Raw genomic sequence first — 17,824 nt, 5'->3', positions numbered from 1 at the left:
CTCAATTTGGGAATATATTATATTCTTTTATTCTTATAAATTTGACTTTTTCAGGTATGAGTACTGTGTATTTCCCTATATCCTATCCTCCAATTATCTCTCTTCTTTGACTTTATCCACCCTCAATAGTGTTTTGCTTCTGACTACCACCTTCCCCAATCCACTCTCTCTTTTATTAGCTCCTAACTCACACTTTTCTTATCCCTGTTGATCTCTTTTAAATAGATATTTTTGCATTTGCTTTTTTCTGAGATCATGACTATTACCCTTGCTTTTTTTTTTTTTACTTTAGCTGAAGCATAATAGATTCTACTTCAGCACCCTACCTTTACTGTTTTATGGGGTTTTTTTTGTTTGTTTGTTTGTTTTTTGTGGGGCAATGAGAGTTAAGTGTCTTGCCCAGGTTTACACAGCTAGTAAGTGAAAAGTGTCTGAGCCGGATTTGAGCTCAGGTCCTCCTGAATCCAGAGTCCATGCTTTATTCACTGTGCCACCTAGCTGCTCCTTACCTTTACTCTTTATGTGTCTCTTTGCTTAAAGTATGTTTCTCGGAAACAATATGCACCCTGATATCTGCTTCTATTTGGGGGTGAGTTTATCTCATTCACATTCACATTTATCATTACTGTCACTTTGTCTATGTCTATATCTTTCTGTTTCTGTCTCTCCACATCTCACTGTTTCTGTGTCTTTGTCTCTCTCTGTCTCTCTCCCACCCACCTTTCTGTATCTCTGTCTCTGTGTGTGTCATTCTCTCTCCCTCTTCCTCTTTTTCCCTCTCCCCTTTCACCTTGTCCCTTCTCAAAAGTATTTTGCTTCTGACCACTACCTCTCCCAACCTACCATCACTTCTTTCAGCCACTTTATCCTCTTATTTCTCTCTTCTCTTGCTTCCCTGTAGAATTAAGATAATTTTTTTCTGCCCAACTGACTGTGTTTGTTATTCCCTCTTTAAAGCAATAATAATGAAAATAAGGTTCAAACATTGCCCATCACCATCCCTATCATCTCCTTCCCTGTAAAATATCTTTTGTGCCACTTTTATATGAGATAATTTAACTCATTCTACCTCTCCCTTTCCACTTCTCCAAGTGCATCCCTTTTTCATAAGCTAAAATTTATATTTTTGGAAATCATGGCATCACAGTCAACTTACACTCATACCTCTGTTCATGTACATTCCTTCTAATTGCCCTGATAATGATAGAGTCCTTAAGAGTATATCAGAATTATCTCCCCATGTAGGAATGTAAACAGTTTAAACTTATTGAGGCCTTTTTGATTCTTCTTTCCTTTTCACCTTTTTATATTTCTCTTTGAGTCTTGTTGATTCAAATTGACAAATGTTCCATTCATCATGGGACTTTTCATCAGGATTCCTGAAAAGTCCTCAATTTCATGATTTTTTTGTCAGATAAAAAAAAACAAACTTTAGAAATAAGAACTAACAAAAACAACAACAAAATAAACTTCCATCTGTATTCAGATACCATCAGTTTTTTCTCTGTAGATGAATTGCATTTTTTTTCATAAGTCCTTCAGAGTTGTCTTGGGTCACTTCACCACTGAAAATAAGTAAGTTATTCCCAGCAGATCATCCTATAATATTGCTGTTATTTCATATAAAGTACATTTCACTTTGCTTCAGCTCATGTAATTCTTTCCATTTTTTCTTACATCATGCGGCTTACCTTTTTTTTTTTAAGTAAACTACATTTATATAGTACTTTAAAGGGACATTTCCTTACAAAACACCCATGAGGTTGATTATTGCAACAAAAATAATAGCCAACATCTATATAGTACCTTATACCTGACAATTTTCTTCACAATAGCCCAGCAAAATAAGTACCAGCATCACCACTACTACCACCATCATCTTTATCCTCATCTTACATTGTTCTTGCCTCTGATTCAAATTTTTTTCCAGTTACTATTGCTGTATTTCTCTCCATCCTTGTCACTTCCCATGATATTCACTCCATTTTGTATCTTCTTTTACCCTATTTCTACTCAAAGGTGCTTTGCTTCTGATTGGCCCTCCCCCAATCTGCTCTCCCTTCCTTCACCCTTACCCCATCCCCTTTCTTTTCCCACTATGCCACAGGGCAAGATATATTACTATACCCACTTGAGTGTGTATCTTATTCCTTCTTTGAGACAATTCTGATGAGCGTGAGGCTCATTTATACCCCACTCCTCCCCTATATTTCCCTCCAATCCAAAAGCTTTTTCCTACTTCTTTTATATGAGATATTTTACTCCATTTCACCTCTCCATTTCCCCTTCTCCCCATGCAATCCTCTCAAGCCTTAATTTTATTTTTAAAATGTCATCATGGGGCAGCTAGGTGACACAGTGGACAAAGCACCCATCCTGGACCCAGGAGGACCTGAGCTCAAATCTAGACTTAGACATAGGACACTCACCAGCTGCATGACCCTTGGCATACCACCCATCTCTGACTGCCCCACAAAAAAGACAAACAAAAATGAATGCTTTATAGATTATCAGCCCATCAAAATCAATTCCCATCTGTTCCTTCTGTCTAAATGTATTCCTATCATCTGCCCTTATACTGAGAGATTATTTATGAGTTAGACATTATCATCTTCCCATATAGGAATGTAAAAAAATTAACCTCATAACATCCCTCATGATTTCTTTTTCCTGGTTACCTTTTTATGCTTCTCTAGGGTCCTGTATTTGAAAGTCAAATTTTCTATTCAGTTCAGGTCTTTTCATCACGAATATGTAAAAATCGTCTTTTTCATTGAAGTCCCATTTTTTCCCCTGAAAGATTATTATCAGTTATGCTGGGTAGGTGATTCTTGGTTGTAATTCCACTTCCTTTGTCCTCTAGAATATCATATTTGATGCCCTCTGGTCCTTTGTTGTAGAAGCTGATAGATCCTGTGCTATCTTGACTGTGGCTTCACAGTGCTTGAATTGTTTCTTTCTGGCTACCTACAATATTTTAATCTTGACCTAGGAACTCTGGAATTAGGCTACAATATTCCTGGAAGTTTTAATTTTGGGATCTCTTCCAGGAGGCAATTGATGTATTCTTTCAATTTCTATTTTACCTTCTGCTTCTAGAAAAGCAGGACAATTTTCCCTGACAACTTCTTGAAAGATGATATCTAAGTCCATATTTTTATCATGGTTCTCAGGTAGTCCAATAATTTTCAAATTATCTCTCCTGGATCTATTTTCCAGGTCAGCTGTTTTTCCAAGGAAATATTTCACATTGCCCTCTATGTTTTTCATTCATTTTGAATTGCTTTATTCTGTCTTGGCTTCTCATAAAGTCATTAGGAGGCAGCTAGGTGGCACAGTGGACAGAGCACTGGCCCTGGATTCAGGAGGACCTGAATTCAAATGACTCAAAAAGAGAAATCAGATGATATCTGTCCTCATTTCTTTATAGAAAAAAGAGGATTTTTAGTGTAAAATATTGCAGAGATTGTCAGTCAGATACATCGGTGAGTTCTGATATACTTGTTTAGCCATTGTTGTATTCTTTATTATTAGGGATGATTACCTGGGAGAAGATATTGAGGAAATCATTTAGAAATGTGGATATGGAAAAAAATCAAAATCATTTTTAAAACTTAAAATGTACTCAACTGAATAATTTCTGACCTTAAATACATTACATTAAAAATTTCTCCAAATCTCTTGCACTTTATTGTGTCCTTTCTTTACCATACAAACATCTGTCCTATATGCTAGAATGTACTTTTAGTATTTTAGAACACAATAACTTTTTACAATTAACAGTTAGTACCAAGTAGTCATAAGTTTAAAGTGATGTATTTAAGTTGCAGAATATTTTATCAGCTCTATTAAATTACCAGATTGGAAAAAAAAAAACTTAACCAATTGCCAACATGGTTTCCCACAGAGATTGAAAATGAAGATTTGATTGAAAATTAATTGCATTCCTAACAAGACATAAGTGAAGGCTCAGGGTGGTTAAACATATCTACCTGCATCCAATATGGGCTATTGTTTCTAGTAAAAATAAAGCTTAAACAGTACTAGAAAAAAATATTTTTTAGCTATTATTTGTTTTTGAATCATATGCCAACTGGGATTTCTCTAAATTCTTTTTTTTTAAAAATATTCTCCCCATTCCTGACATGATTTTGGCCATTTCACCATTCATTAACATCTCTAAGGATATGTGAAGTAACAGGTGATAATATAAAATGCCATTAAATTTGCTACTTGCTAGTTGGGTAGCTAAAAATGTTTCTTGGGAATTGGTATTGGGGTGGGGAAGTTGAGCCTGGTTAAAATGAGTCTTTCTTTGAATAATTATCAATTATTTGATTAGTAGTAGGTTGGATAAAATAGTTTCATTTAAAAAGAGTTTGGCTACTTTGAAATTTTTGTAGTTTAACTAAATACTGCAATAACAATCATTTTAGTTCTACCAAATACCAGGAAACACACAGTGATTTAAGCCATGTTAGACATGTAACACATCATCATTTTTTTTTAATGTGGCAATGGGGGTTAAGTGACCTGCCCAGGGTCACACAGCTAGTAAGTGTCAAGTGTCTGAGGCCAGATTTGAACTCAGGTACTCCTGAATCAAGGGCCAGTGCTCTACCCACTGTGCCACCTAGCTGCCCCACACATCATCATTTTTTGACTAGCTGCCATTCAGTCTCTCCAACTTTCACTTTTAGATATATGAAATTGATCCTATTATAGAAATAAGGCTATGTCTACATAGCACTTTAAAGATCATCATTTTGGCCCAGATGACCTAGATATTTCAGTGAAATGTTTGTTTTAGTCAAGCCGTGTATTTTCTGGATCAACCAGCCATTCTTGATGTTGTTGTGAAAATTTCCAAGTTGGAGGGTTAGATGAAGAAAAAACAAAGTCTTCAAGCTGAAGAAAATAGGTTTATTGAGAGAGGGATCCTGTCTCACAATAAAGCCGGTCTCAGTCTATGGCCCAAAGACCCTGAGCCTCAGGATCCATGGATATTTACACACAATGACTCCTTTTAATACAATATAAGTGGCACATGTACAATGAGCATGATATATAGAGAAAGAAATCATAGGTTATTCATCATCCAATTGGCAAGGCTGTTAGATTTATTTTGTCATTATAAACAATGACAATCTGATGGCATTCCACTGAGTTGACCACTAAGTTGATTGCCACTGCCAGACTGCCTGGCTGTCCACCATGTTAATGTTCCAACTCTTTTCTACCTCTGATTTGTCCCTTTCAGCTCAGAAGTTACTATTTTTGGTATTTGACCTTTAAGATGATTGTTAGACACCTAACTGCAATTGGAATTGAGTTGACCACACTTGGAATTGAGTTAATGGTTATCAGTTATGTGGTTTCCAGACCAGTTTACAATGTAGTGTGTATATCAGCTCTATCAACATCTGTCATACTTCATTGTTATTTGCTTAAGCTAATAAAGAATACCTAAACTTGTTCAATCACAGTTTATAGTTTATATACTGCTTAATACTATGGTTAAATCACTTATATATATATTTTTTGTGGGGTAATTGGGGTTAAGTGGCTTGCCCAGGGTCACACAGCTAGTAAGTGTTAAGTGTTTGAGGCCGGATTTGAACTCAGGTCCTCCTGAATCCAGGGCCGGTACTCTATCCACTGTGCCACCTAGCTGCCCCAAATCACTTATATCTAAGGGCAGAGAAAATCTCACTCATTTTGCTACATGAAGAGAATCCTTTTATACTGAGTTAATTTAAGGGGTTCATCAAATCTATGCTCTAGTATTATAGATGTAGATCTTTAGAGGTCATTCAAGTAAATCTCTTCATTTTACAGATGAAGAGACTGAAACACTCCCCTTAAAATTTTCTGAGACCGGGTGATACTGGTTCTTCCTCACACATGACACTTCATCTTGTGCCTTAGAGCACTTCCCCTGTTTGTAACCCATGCTTGGGACACTCTGGCTTCCTTCAAATCTCAGCTAAAGTTCCACCTTCTAAAAACAAAGGTTTTTCTCAGGCTTCTTCAATCTATAATATCTTCTCTCTTAGACTATATTCCAATTTATGCCCTGTGAATCTTGTTTGTACATAACTGTTTGCATATTGACCTCCATTAGACAGTTAGTTCCCTGAGAGCAGAAATTATTGTTTTTCTTCCCCTTATCTTTTAGCAGAGTGCATGGCAAAGAGTAGGAACTTAGTGAGCACTAGTTATTTTATTTTGACTTCACAGAGAGGTTAAGTAATTTTCCTAAAGTCACATAGATAACAAATGTAATTAGGGGACATCTGAATTCACAATTCTGTACACAAAATCTAATACCCTAGTTATTATACCACAATGCCTTTCTCCTTGAGTCCAGTTGCATGAAAAGAAAAATCTTTAAAACAGACATCAACAGTACCTCCTCTCCTTCACAAAGTCCTTTTCCCTCCTATTTGTGTTAATTATAGTCAAAGCTTATGTATGCATAAGGAATAGTCAATTTTCAATATTATTTCCAGAAAGGTTGAATATTCACTTTATAAACAACAATATGCATATTCTCATTAGGTAGGAATGCAATTTTCATTTAAATTATTTTTACTCTAACATTGAAAATTAAAATAGAGCTTATATGCATAAACAAAACCGGGGAAAATATCCAGTATGCCAAGTGGATACACTGATGTCTTTCTGTACATCCTCCAGAGATTCCCATTATAACCCATCTATTTTTGCTCATCCTATGTGACATCCATTTCCTCCCATAAATATTTCACAAGGGGTCTTCCTTGACTTCTCTTGACATTATGTAGATACCAATACAATATATAAATTGCCCATTGATTACTCCTGTTCTCACTATAAGATTAGCCATCTTTCTCATCATAAATTTTCATAATGATGTACTTTTACTATTTCTTCTGCATAATCCTTACTTGTAATTACTTTCATCTAACTCATGCCTGACATGAACTTTTCCACAGATTTTAGGTGATCCTGAACTTCAACTATCTGGAGATTATAGTATATGATGTCTTGAAACTATACAACATCACTGGAAGAATATTGAAATTAAGATGGGTCTTTGTTTTACAGAGAAGATTGGGATCATTATAGGAATTATGAAATTTCTCAAAGGGAAATTGATCCATCAGTAAACAAGTATTCATTAAGACATCTTATGTGTCTGGCGATATATGGGGAACCAAGTATACAAATATAAAGTTAAGATGGTACCTACCCTCAAATACATCCATTCTACATTATTTGCCATAAGAAAATTGTAGATAAAACAGATATAAGTGCATACATGTCAATATGGCATATTTGCTTGACTAAATAATATTTAGTCATGATATTGTGACTTACTCAAATAACCAGATGTCTTCCCTACTAGTTTTTTTCTTTCTCTCTTAAGTCTTGAGACTCCAAAATAACTGAAAATAACAGTACTGGTTTGGTAAATGTTTCCTCAGAATAAAATGTTTGTTAGTTACTTTGATGATACTCCATGGTACTTTCCATTGAGGTTGGTAAATCAATAATAGCCATTCCCATAAACAATAAGTGACTTTACCAAACATTCAATGATTTAGCACATTTTTTTTTGCTAATGTAACACAAAGTTGTGGATATAAGAACATTGTTAATACAATAGTAGTACCATTAGCACATACAATAGTTTTACTTTATTAACATTCTCTTTTCATGTTAGCAATTTTGATGTAATTTAAATGATGTCCCCATTATAGTAGTGAATTGTGTTTTCATTAATACAGTGAGAAAGCCATTAATATGAAAATTGCTCATTCAGAATCACATTAGTAGAGTGCTTATCCTATTATCACTGGGCTGATTTTAACCCAGGTGCTGAATAATCCAAGAAGAGTGGTCCTATAGCAAAGTAATCACAGTATTCTCCTTAGAGATGGTCATTATCCTTTTTTGTCTTATAGGTTCTATCCAACTTTTATCATATTTATTTTAGCAAGGAAAAAAAGCTCATACAACAGCTTCAATGAACTTCATTAATAACATCTGTTTTAATCTAATTTTAGTCCCATAATAAAAAGTCAGGTCCAACTATTCCAGAATCTAATGGGAAAAAAATACTGTGAAGCTCTTTATGTCTCAGATGATATTATTACTACAGAAATTATAGGATACTATGATAGACGGTATAATCCATCCATCTTGTCTTCTGGAAAAACACATCTAACCTACCCAGAGAAATAAGAATCAAATTTTAAAAACTTCAGGGAGAGAAAATTCATAGAATTATCCTGTCATTTTTAATCTGTTTATATAAATTAGCTCAAATATAAATCATTGGTCAGAGTGTAGACTGTGTGAGAACAAAAGGATGTATCACTGAAATTCAAAATATACTACTGTTAAATTTTGAGGGGGATGGATATTTCAGAAGTAAAATTTATTCCAACTACATGAGCCTTACCCTTCTTCAGTTTAGGAAATATTCAGTAGAGAGAAGTGATGACTTTTCCAAAGAATACTAGGTGACTTTTCTTAATTGTAGTCTGTAGTTTTCCTTACTGGGAACTATTAAGGGGCAAGGAATGGAATAAAAATATTGTACTACACTCATTCTCTTTTGAAGTCTCTGCCCACCCCGCACCCTCCAGTTTCTTCACAATGGCAAAGACACAGTCCTAGGGGTTTTTCCATTCATCAAAGAGATACGGTGGCAAGGAAGAACATTTTATATTACGCACTGATAGGGGTAAGAGTCTATAGAAATCTGGTATGAAAGCACATATTTATGTAAGTATATTGGGATTGAAAAGCTGTCAGGAGAAAACATGGCTGGAAAAAGAGGGAAGCAAATTCCACAATTTTTAGGTTCTTAGAACAAAACTGTGGAAACATTGTTTTTGCCTACTAGGGAGTTTTCACATTGGGTCTCTTTTTCCCTACTAGCCTCAGCAGCCCTGCCATGGATCCAACCAATTCCTGTGCATCAAGAAGTTAATTTTTCATGCCATTTCCATGTTTTAGATGCTCCAGCAAGTCTCACAGCTTTCCCTCTGTTATCAGCGACATGGCTTCTCATACTCTCTCTGCTCCTTGATGTCATCAATGAGCCCAACCATGGTAAGAATTCTGTTCAGGGTTCTGTATGCACCTTTCACATTTCCTTCCTGTACCATCACAGTCCTGGCAATGAACTTCAAGTGATTTGCCACAATCATGGGACAAGGTAGTCCCTGTAAGGAAAGGAGTTTTCAACTAAAGCAGCTGAGGGGTCGGTGTGTGGGGTGAGGGCGATGGAGAAAGGACTGCCAAATAGATTCTCAACACAGCATCTCAGGGACTGACCCTACTATTAAATTAACTCAGGGTACATGTGCCCCAGAACCTCATCATGTTTCTGTATAGAAGAGAGTCTATCATTTTAAGAAGCTGATGATGTAAAGCATACTATATTCTTGTGAACAAAAATTGGAATATTAGGCTAAACTGAAACATTATACTTCTATTTCATCAAAATAGATAAAACTTACACAAAGAATGGTTTGTTCACAAGAATAAGGGAGGTAGTACTGGAAAGCTTTTTTGAGATGACATCTCTAGTATCATGTTATCTTGTGGATGCCACATTTTAGAAATGGCATTAACAAATGTATTTATCAAGTGAGAGGTGACCAAGAAGAGGAGAGGTCTCAAAATAATAGCAAAGGAAACTGAAAAATGGGTATCTAATAGGTCATCAGTTCTCTAGGTTCTAAGATACTGCAATCATCCCATAATTCATTATATTTACTTTAGTAGGTTGATGAACCCATGATATCACTCATGTGGTCACTCTCTTCATCAGTGCAGGATACAAGCAATTTATGCCTTTTCATTTCATGTGAATCTTTTTTTATAGCATTCTAACAAATCCTCAATTAAAGATCTAACTACTGTACTAGAGGTTTTCTTCTAGTTTTTTAAATATTTTATGATAAAACTGAAATACTTGGGTTATCTATCTGTTACCCTTATGATTCTTCCTTTTGAATTTTATCATGGAATCATTTTTATTTCCAGTCATACATGTCACTAATAACATTGTTTAATGGTTTTTTGTGTGTACAACTATTAGCAGTGTATATATAATGCATGTCTCCATTATCCTTTAGTTCGTGTATGATTTTGATTCTTTTATACATTTTGATTTTCCATGATTTGCAGCTATACAAAAACATTGAAGAATGCAATGTTAAAAGATGAGATCAGGATCTCTGAAAATGCTACATATTGTCCTAGATGATGCTTAGGTTCCTCTCTTTAGCTATTCAACTCTAAACCATGTTCATTATTCATTTGCAGTGTATATCTATATCTATATCAATATACACACATGTACATATCAACACATTCATGCATAAACACATATACACACACTTACATACACACATATTTGTGAACCAACTAATGGACTAGCCCAACAATCCCATGCCGTAATCTTGGCCATACCGATCTTTCATCCATGAGGTTTTCCATTGCATTTTAGATTCTTAAGCCAATCTCTTTTGAATGTCTTTACATCTCACCTAGGGGGCCCTTTATCAATTTTGATTAATGCAATTAGTACATTATGATCCACAAATAGGAGCATCTGAAATATTTCACCTATTATAGGGAATCTGTTTCCCATTTGGACTCTGAGCAAGACATGATTCATTATATTCATGACCATATGGTCTCCCTGTTATATATCTTGGTTGATAATAATAACCAAAGGATTAGTGACCATAGCTATCTCTGTGGTTTCACCAAGTAATCACCAATTTATTTAATGTTTTGCATGGAATTCTGCTTTTTAAATATTTTATTTTTAATTACTTGTAATACATTTTAAAACTGTTCCAGTTATCTTCCTCTCTTCTCTCCTCATTAAGAAGGCAAGCATTTTGATATAGGTTATACATATTAGTCATATGAACCATACTTCCATATAAGTCATATTGTGAAGAAAACCAGGCAAAACAACAAGAAAAATAAAGTTTAAAAAGCATATTCCTATGTGCAATAAGACTCCATCGGGGCAGCTAGATGGCGCAGTGAATGGAGTACCGGCCCTGGAGTCAGGAGTGCCTGAGTTCAGATCCGGCCTCAGATGCTTAACACTTACTAGCTGTGTGACCCTGGGCAAGTCATTTGACCCCAATTACCTCACAAAAAAAAAAAGACTCCATCAATTCTTTCTCTGGAGGTGGATAGCATTATTTATAAGTTCTTTGGAATTGTGTTGAAACATTTATTGCTGAGAATAGCTAAATGATTCACATTTAATCATCATACAATTTTGCTATTACCATGTACAAAGTTCTCCTGGTTCTGCTCATTTCACTTTGTTTTAGTTCTTGTATGTTTTTCTAAGAACATCCTATTGATCATTTCTTATAGCACAATAGTATTGCATCACAATCATACACCAAAACTTTCTCAGCCATTCCCCAATAGATGGACATCGGCTCAAATTCCAATTCTTTGCCATCACAAAAAGAGCTGACATAAAGTTATACACCCACATGTATATGTATAGGTATGTATATATATGTATGTGTGTATGTATATGTATATATACATACATGTATATATATATATATCGAGTTAAACTATATGTGTTTGCCTTATTTCTGTTCCAAGTTTAGGGAAAATTAGCTGGGGTTTCTAATATATTTGTTACTTATAAATTAAAAACTTTAGCACCAGTTTGGGGCATTAAACATTTATTAAAGCACACCAAATATTAGTAAAATGAGAACACTTGGCTCAGAAAGTTAAGAAGGCCTATCTAGCCTAGAGGATAGAACAGAGTTCAGCCTTGCCTTCTAGTCTAGAGGACAAACAAAGCTCAGCCTGGCCTCCTTCTTTCTCCAAGTCCTCTGCCACAAAGAACGCCTGAGAGGGAGTACCTGAGTGTGGAAGTTTCCTCTAGGTCCAGAAGAAAGGCAGTCCTTCCACACTGCTTTCAAGCTAATTGGCTAGCATCACCCAAATCCATTGGTTCATTGGACTTGAGGGAAGTCCATGAGCAGAACCTGCCTGAGATCAGAGTTCAGAAAATGAGCAGTGCCTCTGGGCATCCTGAAACCCATTATTTTCTCACAAATATCTCCATATGTGTGTGTATGTGTATGTATTTATGTATATACACAGATGCACATATGTATATATGCACATACACAAATATAAATACATATACATTTGCACATGCATACATATATACATACACACATATGCATTTGTGTGTACACACACACATATATAGATATATATCTTTGGGATACAGACCTGTAGTGATATTACTGGGTCAAAGGGTATATGCACTATTTTATAGCCATTTGTGCATTGTGCCAAATGGCTCTGCAGAATGGTTTGATCAGTTCATAGCCCCACCATTGAATACATGTCCCAATTTTCCCACAGCCCCTCAAACATTTGTAATTTCCCTTTTTGGTCATATTAGTCAATCTGATAGGTAGGAGGTAGTACCTCAGAGTTGTTTAAATTTGCATTTCTCTAATCAATAATGATTTAGATGATTTTTCATATGATTATAAATAGTCTATACTCTGATCTTTGTGTGACCACAAGCACTCCTTTTTACCCTGGAACTGTGATCAGGGTCCCATTCCTGCTAGTTTTCCTTCTAACTCTGTGACTGAAACCCAGAACAACACATGAGCAATGCAAAAGATTTCTGCTCCCAGTGCCAACAAAGGATATCCTGTAATTTCCTTCTGATGAATTATCTTACCCCCTTATTATTTATAGACTGAGTGCTTCAAAATCCACTGCCACAGATTCAGGTACCCCTAAGGCCTGCAAAGTATCTTGGTTGCTTGCTGGGGAATAGATCGTGCTGTTTTGGCCTACACTGGCCTTTGCTCCACTATCATTCCAGTGATTTAAACATTTCCTCCCAACCTTCTAAATTTTTGTAGGCTAAAAAATTGTTTCATGTTATCCTTTTTGTAGGTTCTTCTGCTTCAGAATTCATTTTGAATTATTATTTTCATGTTGATTAGAGGGGAATTTCAGAGAACTCACCAAGTCTCTTTCTTTACTACACAATCTTGGCTCTGACTTGTCTATTATTTAACAGGAATGGAAATGATGTTGTTCAAGCAAATCCTTTTAAAGTATTTTTTGTTTGTTTTGGAGTTATTTTGTTTTTTTTTAGAAATCTCAACAATTAGTAGGCACAATGATAATTTTTATTTGTTTCTTTTTGTTTTGTAGGGCATTGCGGGTTAAGTGACTTGCCCAAGGTCACACAGTTAGTAAGCTTCAAGTGTCTGAGGCCAAATTTGAATTCAGGTCCTCCTGAATCCAGAGCCAGTGCTTTATCCACTGTGCCACCTAGCTGCTCACAATGAGAATTTTTATTCACAGCATATTAGTACATTAATTTACTATAAAGATGTGGTCTGATATAGAAAATTGTCTAAGAGCCTACTGGCTACTTCTCATTGGTACAAATAGACATTTTCAGAAAAAATGTTAAAGAGATGAACGTTATGATATTTATGTTCCGAACTGCAGATATCTTCTCAGTTACCCTTAATAAAATAGCAAGGTGGAAAGAAGGGGTTAATAAGTGTCCGTGATGTATTAATACATTTTGTTATTGTTGTTAATGTTATAATTATTATCATTATTTAGGAGCAGAATTATATTTTAAGCCTCCTCCCCCAGAGAATGAATTGGTATATTAGAGGAGGGAGGGAAATGTTTGTATATTTGCTCTTGCTATACGTACAAAATAAATATCTATCTATAAAAAGACAATCAACTTAAAGTAGTTAAATGGAACTGGGATGTGTCAGTCATAGGCACCTAACAGAATACAGCTAGTAGCAGCTCCAGCCAATGACAGAAGAAGCACCCACAAACACCTCATTGTATCTTAGAAAAATGAAAGGAGATGTAATCAGCCCGGGCCTGAGAAAATAAGGCCAGAATGATTATATTGACATTTAAATGAAAGTCTAGTAGGTGGTTATGAAAATTTCTTCAAAGAAGTGGAGAGAATATATGTACAACAGGAGGAGAGACAGGTACACATAAGATACCCTGATGGAGGCTGAGAGAACAGGCAAATACATTCAGGAAGTACATAGTTTGCTTATGGGCACAATTGCTGGATATAGTCCAGTTTCTTCCTCTCTCACTCCAAAAATGGTCTGGTGTCATGTTAGCCTTAACACATGCACCTGGTTTAACTTAACTTGGCTTTTTCATTCAATCTGGTGGCAGGTCAGAATCCATCCACTTGAAGCCTAGCACAATTATTCGATGTCTATGCACCACGAGATGTGGTATGGTAACCTTTCCATAACATTTTCAGGTGTCATCATGGACACATAACTAAATTTGGCCTTGATCCAGACATATAGTGGTAAAAAGTGTTAGAAATGCTATAACTGTCTCAATTTTGTATTGCATATGGATGAGTATCCTCCAAAAGGGAGACTCCAATATGCTGTATATATCAAGTTTAAATTTGTTTTGTATATTTTGAAGAACTTTCATTATTTAATTTGAATATTTTTGGACAATGCTATGCTAAAGATTAATGAAAACCAAGCATTTCCAGAGACAACCAGAATCCAGAGACAGCCAAAATCCAGAACAGAGTCCAGTTCCCCTGAAGACATCTCAACCATCCTTTGAAGACAAGGTTTTAAGGACTTTAAATGGACATTTGTTTTGTTTTTGTTTTTCCTTGTTACTATATACATCATCTGTATTATATATTTTCCCTCTCCTATATTGTTGTTAGTATATTGTTTGTTAGCATTGGTTATGATATTCTTTTTAAATTTATTTATTGTTTATTATTTATTGTTCCATCAAGGATATACCCTGTGTTTCTTGATGAAACAAAGGGGGGGAATGTAAAGAATTAATTGTTATTTGAGGTTTTTATGACCCCATCTTTTGGCTAGAATTTTTTTAAAAAAAACCTCAGTGTGTGCACTGGCCTCTGGGGCTCTGCAAATGGCACGGTGGTCCACTCACTGGCTGTAGCCGTCGCTATGGTGCTGGCACCTCATGTTATCACTACTTGCCAATGTCTACATGAGCCTGGCTAAATTATAATGATTGGAAGCCTAGTGAGGGCAGTCATGTGACTGTCAGAGTGGCCAGCCAATTGGCTGGGGGCTGCCTAGGGTTTTCTGGGAAGAGGGAGGAGATTTTCACAATTCTAGCTAGAAACTGGAAAGCAAGAGAATATTGCTGTGTATTCTCAGCTGATTCCTTGGTGGTGGTGTTATTCAGGTTGTATAATTTTCCTTTCCCCATGTTATTTCCTTTCCCTTGATCCTACTGATCCTGTTTGTGGGTTGTTGTTTTTTTAAGTTTGTTCTTGTTAAATAAATACTGCTCTGTTTTGTTTTTTGTTTTTTTAAGTGAGGCAATTGGGGTTAAGTGACTTGCCCAGGGTCACACAGCTAGTAAGTGTCAAGTGTTTGAGGCCAGATTTCAACTCAGGTACTCCTGACTCCAGGGCTGGTGCTCTATCCCCTGTGCCACATACCTGCCCCTATCCTGCTCTGTTTTGAGGGAGGCTGCCGGACTCCTTCCTTGACCCAATATTGTGGCAAGCTGCTTAGCTAACATTCCTCAATTACAAATTGTTCCCCACAGAAGGTAGAAATAAAAGATTTGTTTAAAAAATGAAATTATCTGTGTGTGTGTGTGTGTGTGTGTGTGTGTGTTTTATAGAGGGGAAAAAATAACAGTACTGTGGTTTAATTGAGCATAAGTGAACCTTGCCTTGGTATGGGAGGATAATAACTACATATTTTTACATTAAAAACAAAAGTGGGGAGAGAAGAGTAATAATATATTATATTTTAAAAAAATAGTAAAACTGTGAGTATGGATATTATCAGAATGACACTACTTCCTAGGAAGAAGTGAGGGTTGAGAAGTGTTTTTATTTGTTCATTTCTTTTGTAAAGCTTGTGGAGGCAAAACAGAAATAATGTGCATGTTTCAATGTGAGTATATATTAAGACTGTATTCATTCTTGCAAAATAAAGAAGATGAAATTCCTTTCAGAATAAAACACTAATAACAGTTTATGGTAGAGCAAAAAAAATAAAACAATTACAATCTTGAATAAAAATGGATTGATTTCTCAAGTTGGAAACAAAAATGTTTTAAGAAAATGGATCAAAAGAGATTAAATAATATATTGCCTACAAGAACACAGACACACACACACACACAACAGAAGAAACCTATAAAATGAGAACATGCATTAATAGAGTTTCTGGTTTTGCTGACTCCAGAAAATCAGGAATTGTATTTGTGATTTGGTATAAAGATGAATTCAATTTAGAACACATTAACACTAAATTAGAAAAGTCAACATGATTAAAGATAGCATTGACAATGAAATAATATTAATATCAAAAATAAATACACCCAACAATACAGCATCTAAATTTATAAAGGGAAAGTTAACTGAATTTCAGAAAGATGTAGACAGAAAAAAATAGCAGGACAGCTAAGCTCTTCATAAACTTATTAAATTATCATTTTCTATACGTAAGTCAGACAAAAAAGATATAAAGAAAATTTCAACAAAATAAAATGCTAAAGAAACAAAAGGTGATAGATATTTGTAGAGCAACAAAGAGTAAATATAATAAAGAAGTTACTTTTTTGCTCAAATATGAAGAGTAAATTCAGTGTGCTATTATATATAAAAATTAGAAAAAAATTCAGAAAAAGAGAAAGTATAAACTTTTTTTAATGTCTATGAATTCTCTAGACCTCTTGGGAAAGCCATACCCTTCAGTGGAGGCCCCTCCAAAAAGAAAGGGTGAACGATAGGTAGCCAAACTGCAGGAAAATAGATGGATTAGTTTTCTAAGGAATCTGTTCTCATTGATAACAAATTAAGAGTTATGGGCTGTGGATTTGGTTTTTATCTTCTTTCTGGACCACTTAGAGTACATAGATAATGAGCTGAACATTCAGAAACAACTTAGGATAAAATAGTGAAGCATTACACAGGTGAAGGAGGTATAGAAAAAGATGAAGATCAGACAAGGAAGAAAAGGGGGCATTCAAATACAAGTGGCTGAATTCAGGATCAGAACAAGAAGACACCTGCTGTTCAAGGGCAGGGAACAATGAGAGAAGAGACAAGGTACTTTTTCCAATTTTAAAAGAAGTTCTTTTAGGACAATAAGAACCCATTCAACATCTCTTATCTAAGAACAGCAAGGAATTGTTTCAAAATCTGATGAGAACATATTCTTTATAATGCTCTTTCATAGAGATTGGATGTTTACTAACATTGGGCCACGAAGTGGTTGTGATATTAATTCATCAAGATATTTAAAAAATAGATACCCCTAATTTCTCCCCATAATAGACACAAATAGATTAGCATTCATCATAGAAAAATATGACCAAAAGATAGGATTATATGAAGTCTAAAAATAAGTAACTAAATAATAGTCTAAATAAATACTAAATAAGTAAATAACAATTGATCAAAATTCAAGTTGTTGAAAAAATTAAATCATATTAAAACAATGACACCAAGTATATTAAGGATTATCAGATTCACCTAGTTATTCAGAGGCAAATTTATGTTTCTAAATTCTTACATAAACCAGAGAAAAAGAGAAGATAAAATATTTGTGTTTGCTGTTTAAAATATTATATAATGAATAAATTAATAAGCAAAACCAAGCACAAAACGATAAGTCTTCCTAATTAAAGGGTAAATGGATAGAATGCACAACAACAACAACAACAACAACAACAACAACAACAAAAACCAATTGAC

General features: G+C 35.0%; 1 pseudogene; it reads right to left on the bottom strand.

Annotated features, from left to right (window-relative positions):
- Window positions 1–8,933: 8,933 nt before the first annotated feature.
- LOC122738834 lies at window positions 8,934–9,203 on the bottom strand (annotated as a pseudogene).
- Window positions 9,204–17,824: the final 8,621 nt, after the last annotated feature.

Source organism: Dromiciops gliroides, chromosome 2 (assembly GCF_019393635.1).
Source record: "Dromiciops gliroides isolate mDroGli1 chromosome 2, mDroGli1.pri, whole genome shotgun sequence".
Taxonomy (NCBI): domain Eukaryota; kingdom Metazoa; phylum Chordata; class Mammalia; order Microbiotheria; family Microbiotheriidae; genus Dromiciops; species Dromiciops gliroides.
This window is presented reverse-complemented; position numbering and strand designations above follow the sequence as displayed.